The sequence below is a fragment of the Pelobates fuscus genome, chromosome 8, assembly GCF_036172605.1.
Source record: "Pelobates fuscus isolate aPelFus1 chromosome 8, aPelFus1.pri, whole genome shotgun sequence".
Lineage (NCBI taxonomy): Eukaryota > Metazoa > Chordata > Amphibia > Anura > Pelobatidae > Pelobates > Pelobates fuscus.
This window is the reverse complement of record NC_086324.1, coordinates 141,016,375-141,030,227: the sequence shown is the minus strand read 5'-3', so window position 1 is coordinate 141,030,227 and position 13,853 is coordinate 141,016,375.

Here is a 13,853-nt window from a genome sequence, read left to right as displayed (position 1 = left end):
GAGGGTCCCAGTACTTTGCATCCTCGTTTCCCATCCAGCAGCAGGGTCCTCTGTTCTCGCGATCCGCGAGAGCGTTGCCGCGGGTTGCCGCAAGAACAGGACCTACTGCTGCTTGATGGGAAATCGCATTGATACACAAACTCACGGCACACCAGTCCCTTTTCATAAGACACAGGGGTGGCGAAATGCCGCCCCTGTGAAAGTACGCCCCGGGCACCCCCTTAGTGAGTGGTACCCGGGATGGACCGCCCCCGCCGCCCCCCCCCTCCACCCCCCCTTAGTACGCCACTGGGTGTCACAATAGCTTGCATTTAAAATAAAAAACTTTTTGGACTGTAATATAATAGCAGTCATTTTCCTTCACACGTGTGCGTTTCAGGGCCTGCCAGGGCACAGTGTCACACCAGCGCAACTCATATCTGGTGTAACAGTAGTGTACATTTAAAAAAAAAAAAATACAGGGGGCCTTTTTGTCACCTTTTTTGTCACCTTTTGGGGACCCTTGGTGTTGTACGTGGCTGGGTGGAGAAAGAGACCTTCAATGACATCAGTGAGGACAAGGAACGGGACATGGCTAGCTTGGTATCCAACCTTGTGCAAATGGGGAGTTTGCGGTTGTGCAAATGGACTGTTTGCGGTTGTTTGCGGTGTGTTAAACGGGGAGTTTGGTCTGTCACTGTGAAGCGGGCGTAACCCTTACACTACCTGATCGATACAACATCATACCTGATGTTTTAAAGCAGGTTATTCCAAACAATTTAGGAATGTTAGGTGATTTATGCCCTTTATGGATTAAAACCAGACTCGGCATCAACTATGTAATTTTCCATGGGAGTTTTGCCATGGATCCCCCTCCGGCATGCCACAGTCCAGGTGTTAGTCCCCTTGAAACAACTTTTCCATCACTATTGTGGCCAGAAAGAGTCCCTGTGGGTTTTAAAATTCGCCCCCTATTGAAGTCTATGGCGGTTCGCCCGGTTCGCCCATTCGCGAACATTTGCGGAAGTTCGCGTTCGCCGTTTGCGAACGGAAAATTCTCTGTTCGCGACATCACTAGTCCCAGTCATAGCCTTTTTTCAAACCTGCCCAACCTGTGTCCATTCAGTGTCACGGCACCACACGTTGTGACACCGTGCATCATTCTACAGTCTGACATGACACAGACCACTCCATCTCAACTTGCATTTATACCCAAAATGACACAGGCCTGGGTCAATCCTGTGACAGTGGTTTTTAAAATGACCATTTTAAAATGTCGATAGGAATTACGCATCCTCTAAACCCAGTGCAGCTTCAGAACCTTGCTCTGTTGTTGTCTATAGTACCCAAGAGACCTTGGCTTTCCTTTCCACGGTGGGGTTTATGATGAACCTACTATCTGACATGGTTTTTGCTTTGATTAACCCACGGTGGGAAAATAATGACCACATAATGTACACGTTCCCTGAGTTCTTCAGCTCTTAAACCCCCAGGCAGACTCAAATCCTTTGCCAATGCCAAATCACTATTGCACATAAGACAAAGAAATAGAGCAGTAGCCGACTTTGTCTGAGAAACTAGAAAATCAGAATTTTTAATGTCCCAGATAGGTAATAGGTTAAGGGAGAGACACTGCACCAATGCAAAAGCAAAAAAAGCCCCTACTTCACCCAGCCATCCTCCCCTCTATTACAAGCTTCTGAACCAATGAAACTATGGGTTATTAAATAGTTTAAAAGAGAGAGAAAGCCTGTGCGTTTACCAAGGCAAGAAATGCCACCTAAGACTATCCCAGTTTTATACCTGCAGGACTTAACCTGGCCCCCCCTCCCCCCACCTCCTTAAGTAATGCCCTGCTGGGACACATCTGACGTTTCAGCAGCCCTTTAAAACTTTTCTGAAAATGCAGTTTTTCAGATCTCCCATTATCATATAAAACTGTCCTCCCATCTACTGTGTTCTCTTCTCCCAAACACCCCTCCCATCTTTCAAGTACATACAGATCATTAGATTCACTTACTTCCCTCCTTGTATTTGTGACTCATCCCTTTAGATTGTAAGTGTATTTGAGCAGTGTCTTCTTCACCTACTGTTCCCTAATGTCAAACATGTTTTGTTAGACTTAAATGTTTGTCTTATCTAACTATAGTACAGGGCTGCGGAGTATGTGGGTATTATGTAAATAATTGTATTTGTATCCCATAAGGAAAACGTGAGCATCTAGGCCGTTTAGGGGACCAGTTTTAATCAAGTTTTGAAAGGAAATAGATTTTTTGTTAAATTAAGGCATATATAGTATAGACACATTTTTTTTTTTTTTTAATTCATCCCTGTATTTTTTGACAGGATCTTTCAGCCATATACATGCACCTTGGGTCCTGCAGTTTTTAAAAAACCTACAGCTAGTCTCTGTGGTCTTCCCTACTTCACTCCCTGCACAGAAGGGAGTGAACCATTGGCCTCAGTCATTTCTTCATAAACCATGGTCATCATGTCTGCTTTGGATAAACAATTCACCAATATGAAGAACACATTGGAGCAGCTCTACACTATCCTGAAAAAAAAACAAAAAACAGATTTACCAGATTATGTATCCTGAAAGTTTTCCGCACATCCATCCTGAAGCTTCTTACATGAATCAGTTTACCAAACTTAATTCTCCTTCTTCACCTCTACTTATTTAGGGACAAGCGCATATGAGATCCAGTCCATTAGTAATTCCAGATACTAATGTTATTCTCTCCAATACCTTATACACTAGAAAGTCTACAGTCCTGTGGAGAGGTCCTGGGTTCTTGCAGGAGACACCCATGCTATTGGTTTTTGACAAGTCCCTTTGGTTACTGCCCAGTGGATGGTCCTATCATGTTACCTGCCAGACGTCTGCCTTTTCAGCATCCCTGCTTCACACATCGTGGAGCCATGTGTCATTCTGGCTCGTAAATTATTCAGACCACTCTCTCTCTTTATACCCAGCGTTTATACCCAGAATTATGCAATCCCTGCATCATTCCTGCAATAGAGGCGCCGCTCAAATGAAGCTGACCAATAGGAAATGTATATCCCGTAAATAAACCCAGTCAAGTTTCTGAACCTTGCACAGTCTGAAATAAAGTCTGAAATTCCCCCAAATCCTCCCACAAAACACTTAGTTCCCAGCTAGACTAATATGCCAATGCATGCTTGGCAGGGGGAGGGATGGAGAACCTAATTAATGCTCAAAAACTTATTTTAGTGGAATAGGTTTCCCATTTTAATGCCTGTGATGATGTACATTGCAAAAAGAATTTCAGTTCACACGACGGTCACATGAATAAATAAAATAATGATAGGCACTGATGGTATAGCTCTCTCTCTGTAAGTGCAAACACACCTTTGCGGACCCCATCCAATGTATTATTAACTAATTTAATCATTGTTACAGATTAATGTTTTCTAGAGCATAATAGACACAATCCAGTACAGATCAGCCTAAAATATATGTTGATATTAAAAACACAACAAAATACAAAGAATGTATGGGATGTCCTCAGACCCTGTCTTACCACTTAATTTTAAAGCTATTATTTTCTTCTATTCTCTGAAAAGGCAAGACAGAGAGAGCCAATAATCCCACATTTAAAAGGAGACCAATACGCTCAAAGTGCTAGAGAATAGATTGAAGAATTAATAAGAACTCCAACAGACCTGAAAAAGCCTATGGTCAATGGACCGCAATGTTCCAACACACTGAGGCCTTAAATTGCTCAACCACACCAGGTATTAAGATACCCTCCATATCATCAATTGCAAATATAACACAATCTATGTCTACAAAAGCTGGTTTAACCTCATTTGTGAGTATGTTAAGGACACCATAAAGAACGAAATGCAGGCCTACATGCGGACATGGAAGCAGATTCCCAGCACTTCCAGGAACAATACTGGAATGCTAAAATTGGTAAGACTCAACAGGGTAATATGATCCTCGAGGTGACATGCCATCTTGAGAAATGTCTCATTTTGAGGGCATTTCAAGGTTATTAAATGTGCCTCTGCAGCCTTTTGTCTGATGCATCCCCCACCGATGCACCCTGCCCCCACTCTCCCCCAAAAAACAACAACAAACATTGCTTATGAAGAAATGAAGAAATACCTATGTAAACACATAACATAGAAGGAAGCTATTTAACACCAACCCTGGCAACCCTGGCTCAAATGCATTATCACTAGGGTTTTACACAAAATTAGTCCAAATTCTTCTACTTTGTATGTAACTTTCAACTCTTTACACAGTAGAAAGATATATTTTCACTGGATACCCTGGATGCACATATTACGGTTATCACTAAGATGAGGAAAAACATAGCTAGTTACAGAGTTAGCTAGTTCATTTGTTTAATCAAATATTAATGTCAAACTTCTAGCTTTGGCTGAATTCTTAAATTCTTTGACCTTAGCTGAAAGGTTAAGAATAAGACAACACTCTTCATTGATGTCATTCATCTGGCAAAATATCCCTTCCATTACAATCTCTTGTTACTATCAACTTAAGTGAATAAGGTGTTTACAGAAAAAAATGGAATTATGTGCACACTTAGAACACATGTTTCTTAAACGGACACTATGGGCACCCAGACCACTTAATCTCATTGAAGTTGTCTGGGTGCGGTGTCCCTGTTCCCTTATCCCTGCAATATTTTTAGAGACACTGCAATGTTTACAATGCAGTGTTAAGACTGCCTCTAGTGGCTGTCTACCAGATAGCCACTATAGGCGCTTTCTGCAGTTTCACAGAGCATGACTCCATTGAACGACGCTGGACATCCTCACGTTTTGCAGCGTGTTGGAAAGCATTGATTCATTGTAGTGGTGGCTTATCCATAGGGGCACTTGGGGCAGTACCCCACCAGTTTTCATGTGGGTGAAAAATAATTTGCAGAACGTGAAAAACAACAAGATTTTTTTTCTGGGGGAGAGGGTGCTAAGCCAATAAATATGGGAAAAAGCTAGTGTCTCTTTAATTTGGTAATCGGATTCAGTTCTGCAGGGCCCATACCCCTCATTGGTATCTGTTTGGAGAAGCTCTCTTGAGAGCAACTAGGCATGTCTAAGAAATGGGGCAGTTTTAGAATCTGACCTGTTTCAGCAGGTTCTGCACCTGCCTAGTGAACTTTAAAAAAGGAATTTGTGGGAATTTAATTTGAGCTGTCATATAAGCCGCAGAGCCAACTGCCCATTAGTGGATGCCTACTATTGACCTTTCTATTCAGGGGCCATCATTGGCTCATAGCACCAAGGGGTAACTTGCAGTGCCCACAAGAGAGAAGCAAGAAGCCATCTTGGAAGCAGCACAGCTCCTGGCCCCTGCCACATGTATGTGTATAATTAGTGTTGTCGCGAACCCGAAATTGACGCGAAATTGTCGCGAACCGCCATTGACTTCAATGGGCAGGCGAATTTTAAAAACAACAGGGACTCTTTCTGGCCACAAAAGTGATGGAAAAGTTGTTTCAAGGGGACTAACACCTGGACTGTGGCATGCCGGAGGGGGATCCATGGCAAAACTCCCATGGAAAATTGCACAGTTGATGCAGAGTCTCCTTTTAATCCATAAAGGGCAGAAATCACCTAACATTGACACCTGTCCTCAAAGCCCAGCCCTGATACACACTGACACAGAGCAGAATAGAGACTGTTCCCCCTACATAGGGTCACTTGGCAGATATGGATTGACACCTGTCCTCAAAACCCCTGATACACACTGACACAGAGCAGAATAGAGACTGTTCCCCCTACATAGGGTCACTTGGCAGATATGGATTGACACCTGTCCTCAAAACCCCTGATACACACTGACACAGAGCAGAATAGAGACTGTTCCCTGTCCACAGAGACCATGATACACACTGACACAGAGCAGAATAGAGACTGTTCCCCGTCCACAGAGACCATGATACACACTGACACAGAGCAGAATAGAGACTGTTACCCCTACATAGGGTCACTTGGCAGATATGGATTGACACCTGTCCTCAAAACCCCTGATACACACTGACACAGAGCAGAATAGGGAATGTTCCTCCTACATAGGGTCACTTGGCAGATATGGATTGACACCTGTCCACAGAAACCATGATACACACTGACACAGAGCAGAATAGAGACTGTTCCCCGTCCACAGAGACCATGATACACACTGACACAGAGCAGAATAGAGACTGTTACCCCTACATAGGGTCACTTGGCAGATATGGATTGACACCTGTCCTCAAAACCCCTGATACACACTGACACAGAGCAGAATAGGGACTGTTCACTGTCCACAGAGTCCATGATACACACTGACACAGAGCAGAATAGAGACTGTTCCCCACCCACAGAGACCATGATACACACTGACACAGAGCAGAATAGGGACTGTTACCCCTACATAGGGTCACTTGGCAGGTATGGATTGACACCTGTACTCAAAGCCCATGATACACACTGGGGGGAGCTACTGTCCTCCCCAACCCCTGCGCGGTGGGTGGGGGCCATAAATCACAATGGGGGGACCTACTGTCCTCCCCCCTCGGCCCCCACCCCTGCGCGGTGGGTGGGGGCCATAAATCACAATGGGGGGGCCTACTTTCCTCCCCCCCGGCCCCCATCCCTGCGTGGAGGGTGGGGGCCATAAATCAGAATGGGGTGACCTACTGTCCTGCCCCCCTCGGCCCCCACCCCTGCGCGGTGGGTGGGGGCCATAAATCACAATGGGGGGGCCTACTTTCCTCCCCCCCGGCCCCCATCCCTGCGTGGTGGGTGGGGGGCATAAATCACAATGGGGGGGGCCTACTTTCCTCCCCCCCGGCCCCCATCCCTGCGCGGTGGGTGGGGGGCATAAATCACAATGGGACGGACCTACTGATAGGAGTGGAGTATTGTTCATATCAGTTTAATACCTTCCGCGTCTCCTATCAGTGGACGTGTAAATGGCAGAGATTTTTAATTGTTGAATCACCTCCCCTTTTTAGGCCAAGGTGGGAAGATGCTTAGACCACTGGTATATTGGTGCCATCTTGGAGGATTTTAATTTTTGGTTTGGTTTTTGAAGCCACAGTGCTGCACCAGTGGGCCTAAAAATTAGGCATGTACACATGCCTGAAAAATGTGGTATTGTTGCAGCCGCTGCTGTAGCAGCGGCCAGAAAAATTGATGTTTGTTTCACAGGCAGAAAGTGCCCTAAAACATGGCGGCTTGAACCCTAGTTGGTGGCGGATAAGTCACGCAAGTCAAACGTCATTCAGAGCTAAAATACAGCAGCGTGTGGACCATTTTTAGCCCAAGGCAGCTTATCTCATCAGGCCTTTTTTAAGCGAATGTATCGCCCAGTGTCAGTCCCTTCGGGATCCATCCCTCATTCATCTTAATAAAGGTGAGGTAATCTAGACTTTTTTGACCTAGGCGACTTCTCTTCTCAGTGACAATACCTCCTGCTGCACTGAAGGTCCTTTCTGACAGGACACTTGAAGCGGGGCAGGCCAGAAGTTCTATCGCAAATTGGGATAGCTCAGGCCACAGGTCAAGCCTGCACACCCAGTAGTCAAGGGGTTCATCGCTCCTCAGAGTGTCGATATCTGCAGTTAAGGCGAGGTAGTCTGCTACCTGTCGGTCGAGTCGCTCTCTGAGGGTGGATCCCGAAGGGCTGTGGCGATGCATAGGACTTAAAAAGGTCCGCATGTCCTTCATCAACAACACATCTTTAAAGCGTCCTGTCCTTGCCCGCGTGGTCGTGGGAGGAGGAGGAGGAGGATGACTTCCACCTCTCCCCCTGTTAGATTCCCGTTGTGCTGTGACATCACCCTTATACGCTGTGTAAAGCATACTTTTTAATTTATTTTGCAAATGCTGCATCCTTTCCGACTTGTTGTAATTCGGTAACATTTCCGCCACTTTCTGCTTATACCGGGGGTCTAGTAGCGTGGACACCCAGTACAGGTCGTTCTCCTTCAGCCTTTTTATACGAGGGTCCCTCAACAGGCAGGACAGCATGAAAGACCCCATTTGCACAAGGTTGGATGCCGAGCTACTCATTTCCCGTTCCTCCTCCTCACTGATGTAATTGAAGGTATGTTCTTCCCCCCAGCCACGTACAACACCACGGGTACCAGATAGGTGACAACGAGCACCCTGGGATGCCTGTTGTGTTTGGTCTTGCTCCTCCTCCTCCTCCTCAAAGCTACAATCCTCCTCTGACTCCTCTTCCTCACAATCCTCTTCCAGCGTTGCCGCAGGTCCAGCAAGCGATGCTGATAAGGCTGTTTCTGGTGGTGATGGTGACCACAACTCTTCCTCTTCCTCTTCACGCTCATCTACAGCCTGATCCAGCACTCTTCGCAGGGCACGCTCCATGAAGAAAACAAATGGTATGATGTCGCTGATGGTGCCTTCGTTGCGACTGACTAGGTTTGTCACCTCCTCAAAAGGACGCATGAGCCTACAGGCATTGCGCATGAGCGTCCAGTAACGTGGCAAAAAAATTCCCAGCTCCCCAGAGGCTGTCCTAGCACCCCGGTCATACAAATATTCATTAACAGCTTTTTCTTGTTGGAGCAGGCGGTCGAACATTAGGAGTGTTGAATTCCAACGTGTAGGGCTGTCGCAAATCAAGCGCCTCACTGGCATGTTGTTTCGCCGCTGGATATCGGCAAAGTGAGCCATGGCCGTGTAGGAACGCCTGAAATGGCCACACACCTTCCTGGCCTGCTTCAGGACGTCCTGTAAGCCTGTGTACTTATGCACAAAGCGTTGTACAATCAGATTACACACATGTGCCATGCACGGCACATGTGTCAACTTGCCCCACTTCAATGCCGCTATCAAATTTTTTCCGTTGTCACACACCACTTTGCCGATATCCAGTTGCTGCGGAATCAGCCACTTTTCCACCTGTGCATTCAGGGCGGACAGGAGTGCTTGTCCGGTGTGACTCTCTGCTTTCAAGCAAGTCAAACCCAAGACGGCGTGACACTGCCGTATCCGGGATGTGGAATAGTACCTGGGGAGCTGGGGGGGTGCCGTTGATGTGGAGCAAGAAGCAGTGGCACAAGAGGACTCAGCCGAGGAGGTTATGGAAGAGGATGGAGTAGGAGGAGTAGAGGAGGTGGCAGCAGGACTGCCTGCAATTCGTGGCGGTGTCACCAACTCCTCTGCAATGCCACGCATTCCTTGCTTGTCAGCCGTCAGCAGGTTTACCCAATGCGCAGTGTAGGTGATATACCTGCCCTGACCATGCTTTGCAGACCAGGTATCAGTGGTCAGATGGACCCTTGCCCCAACACTGTGTGCCAGACATGCCATGACTTCCTTTTGCACAATCACGTACAAGTTGGGGATTGCCTTTTGTGAAAAGAAATTCCGGCCGGGTACCTTCCACTGCGGTGTCCCAATAGCTACAAATTTTTTGAACGCCTCAGACTCGATGTCAGGATCGGGTCAGGGATCCAACACGCAGAGTACAAAGAGTAGCAGATACGTATACCGGACCTTAGAATGGCCGGACTTAACGTAAAACTACGTATAGAATGGTCAGTGACAAGCCGAGGTCGAGGGAACGAGAAGACAGGTAAGCGAGAGACAAGCCGGATCAAGGATAACAGAAAGACAGGTAAGTAAATAACAAAGCCGGGTCAGAACCAAAAGACAAGAGAATAACAGAGCACTGTGTGACTAGGCAGACTAGAACCACGACAGGGCAATGAGTAAATGAGAGAGACACTGTTAAATACCCTGGTTAGGGAGAGAAGACACGCCTCCGGCGAGTCCTGATTCGTCTCCACAGATTTGAGTGACAGGACGTTCCGGGTTGGCGTCATGACGTCGGCCTCCGGACCTCCTGCTATAAAAGGAAGTGACTCCCTCGCGGCCGGCGTTAGCAAGACCGGGTGAACCGCGAGGAACCGAGGAGACATGCCGTCCGGACGGATAAACTTCTAAGTCTCTACCTCTCTCAGAGGTAGAGGCTTCAGGTACCCTGACAGTACCCCCCCTCTCAGATACGCCCACTGGGCGGAAGGAGCCGGGGCGAGATGGAAAGCGGAAGTGAAATGCCCTGCGAAGGCGAGGAGCATGAACATCCTCTTGTGGTACCCAACTCCTCTCCTCAGGACCAAACCCTTCCAGTCAACCAAATATTGTACTCTCCCCCGGGAGACACGAGAATCAATAATGGAGTTAACCTCATACTCCTCCTGACCCTCCACCTGAACAGAGCGAGGAGGAGCGATTGTGGAGGAGAATCTGTTACAGATTAGAGGTTTCAGCAATGACACGTGAAAGGAGTTCGGGATGCGTAAAGCAGCTGGGAGAGCTAGACGATACGCCACAGGGTTAATTCGAGTCAAGATCCTGTAGGGACCAATATAACGAGGAGCGAATTTCATGGAAGGAACTTTAAGCCGAATATTCCTAGTACTTAACCAAACTCTATCGCCTGGAACAAAATTCTGAGCCGCCCTTCTACGTTTGTCAGCATGTTTCTTAACCAGCATAGAATTGTGTAGAATAATTTGTCGAGTCTAATCCCACAACCTCCTCAAATTGGCAACATGGACATCAACCGACGGCACTCCTTGGGAAGGAGAAACCGAGGGAAGAATAGATGGATGAAAGCCATAGTTCATGAAGAAGGGGCTTGAATGAGTAGAGTCACAAACGAGATTGTTGTGCGCAAACTCCGCCCAAGGAATCAAACCGACCCAATCGTCCTGGTGTTCGGAAACAAAACAACGTAAGTATTGCTCAATCTTCTGGTTGGTACGTTCGGCAGCTCCATCAGACTGAGGATGATAGGCGGAAGAAAAATTCAATTTGATGCCTAATTGAGAACAGAATGATCTCCAGAAACGTGAAACAAATTGGGAGCCTCTATCAGAAGTGATTTCCGAAGGTATCCCATGCAAGCGAAAAATCTCTTTAGCAAATATCTCCGCCAATTCAGGAGAAGTCGGAAGTTTAGGTAAAGGTACGAAATGTGCCATCTTGGTAAACCTATCAACTACGGTGAGGATAACAGTGTGCCTTTTAGAAACAGGCAAATCCACAATAAAGTCCATCGCCACACAGGACCAAGGTTTGTCAGGAACTTCCAGAGGCTGTAGAAAGCCACAAGGAAGCGAATGCAGTAGTTTAGTCTTAGTACAGACCTCACAGGCTCCGATAAAATCCTTAATATCCCTCCGTAACGAAGGCCACCAGAAATCCTTGGAGATCAAAGAATAAGTTTTGCGGACACCCGGATGACCAGCCACCTTACTCTCGTGAAGACACTGTAAGAGCTCCAGTTGGAGTTCAGGAGGAACGAAATGTCTAGAAGCAGGAGTCAGTCTAGGTGCCAGATGTTGCAAGCTCCTTATCTGATCAAGCAGCGGAGAGTGGATTTTGAGAGTAGTGTTAGCGATAATGTTACACTTGGGTACTATAGAGGACAAAACCGGCTCAGATATGGCAGCAGGTTCATATTGGCGAGACAAGGCATCGGCTTTAGAATTCTTAGAACCGGGCCTATATGTGAGTATGTAGTTGAAATGAGTGAGGAATATGGACCAACGAGCCTGTCTAGATGATAGTCGTTTAGCCTCTCCAATATAGGATAAGTTTTTATGATCTGTCAAAATAGTAACAGGATGCAAAGTCCCCTCCAATAAATGTCTCCACTCCTTTAAGGCCATGATAACCGCTAGGAGTTCCCTGTCACCAATGTCATATCTGCTTTCAGTACCTGACAATTTTTTGGAAAAGTATCCACAAGGATGTAATGGTTTATCTACACCCAACCTTTGGGACAGAACGGCACCTATACCTGTCTCAGAAGCGTCAACTTCGAGTAGGAAAGGTAGTGTAGTATCAGGGTGAACTAAAATTGGTGCGGAAGCAAACAGCTCCTTGAGTGTCTTAAAAGCCAGAAGTGCTTCAGTAGACCAATTCTTAGTATCAGCCCCTTGTTTGGTCATATTGGTGATGGGAGCAATGATAGAGGAGTATCCCTTAATGAAACGTCTGTAGTAATTGGAGAAACCAATAAATCTCTGAATAGCCTTGAGACCCTTAGGTAAAGGCCAATCTAATATGGATTGGAGCTTCTCCGGGTCCATTTCAAACCCCTCTCCAGAAATCACGTAACCAAGAAAGGTAGTTTGGGATTGGTCAAAGCTGCATTTCTCTAATTTGCAGTACAAGCCATGCTGAAGAAGTTTGTGTAAAACCCTTCTGACTTGTCCGTGGTGAGTTTCAATATCCCTGGAATGTATAAGTATATCATCTAGGTATACAATAACACAGTCATCTTGAAACTCCCTAAGAACCTCATTAATAAGATCCTGAAATTCCGCCGGGGCATTGCAGAGACCAAAAGGCATTACAGTATACTCATAGTGCCCATATCGAGTATTGAACGCAGTTTTCCACTCGTGTCCGTCGTGAATTCTCACCAAATTATAAGCACCTCTAAGGTCTAACTTAGTGAAAATCTTAGAACTCTTTAATCGATCAAAAAGCTCGGTGATCAAGGGAATCGGATATGCATTTCTAATGGTTATCTTGTTAAGACCTCGGTAGTCAATGCAGGGTCTTAAAGAACCATCCTTCTTTTTAACAAAAAAAAATCCAGCCCCAGCAGGAGAGGAGGATCTCCTTATGAACCCCTTGTCTAGGTTTTCACGAATATACTCCTCTAGAACTAAGTTCTCATTCGTAGACAAAGGGTATACATGACCCCTGGGAGGCATAGTACCAGAAAGTAAATTAATTTTGCAATCAAAAGGCCTATGTGGTGGTAAGGTATCAGCCTTTCCTTTGTCAAATACTGCCTTTAAATCTTGATAAAAGGACGGTATCTGTACTTTGGTAGAGTCGGTAGCGTTATTAAGTGCGTTAACACTACAGAGAGGTGACACTTTCTTTAAACAATTCTCTTGACAATCCTGACCCCACGAAACTATTTCCCCTGATCTCCAATCTATAACGGAGTTATGTCTCTTAAGCCAGGAGTATCCCAGGACTATGGGAACAGAAGGAGATGAAATGAGTAGTAGGGATATCTCCTCCTTGTGTAGAATACCCGTAGTTAAGTTAAGGGGTGTGGTTTCCCGGAAAATCACAGGCTCAACTAAAGGTCTACCATCAATGGCTTCGACAGCCAAGGGTGTCTTCCTTAACTGGGATGGGATAGTGTGTTTGGTGAGAAAATTTTGGTCGATAAAACTCTCAGCAGCCCCGGAGTCTATCAATGCCATAGTCTCTAAGGTTCCCTTCTCCCAAGTTAAAGAGACAGGTAATAGGAGTCTATGTTCTTTGTAGTTATGAGTAGAGGACAAAATCGAAACACCCAAGGTCTGTCCTCTAGAGAAACTTAGGTGCGAGCGTTTCCCGGACGACTGGGACAGCTCAAACGTACATGACCTCTGGCTCCACAATACATACACAGTCCCTCCCTTCTCCTGTGCTGTCTCTCCTCCTCTGACAGGCGAGTAAGGCCTAACTGCATAGGTTCTGAAAACTGTGGAGTTTTGATTTCAGAACTTTGAAATGATGGTGCTAATCTAAAGGAAGATCTACCGGTTCTATCTCGAGTATTCTGCCTCTCCCTTAGACGTTCGTCAATGCGAGAGATAAAGGAAATTAAGTCTTCCAAGTTCTCGGGAAGCTCTCTTGTCGCTAACTCATCAAGTATTACATCGGATAATCCATTTAAAAATACGTCTATATAGGCCTGTTCATTCCATTTTACCTCTGCCGCCAAAGACCTGAACTCTAGTGCGTAATCCACAAGTGTTCGGTTGTCTTGTCTAAGGCGCAACAGTAATCTGGCTGCATTGACCTTCCTACCAGGGGGATCAAAAGTTCTTTTAAAAGCA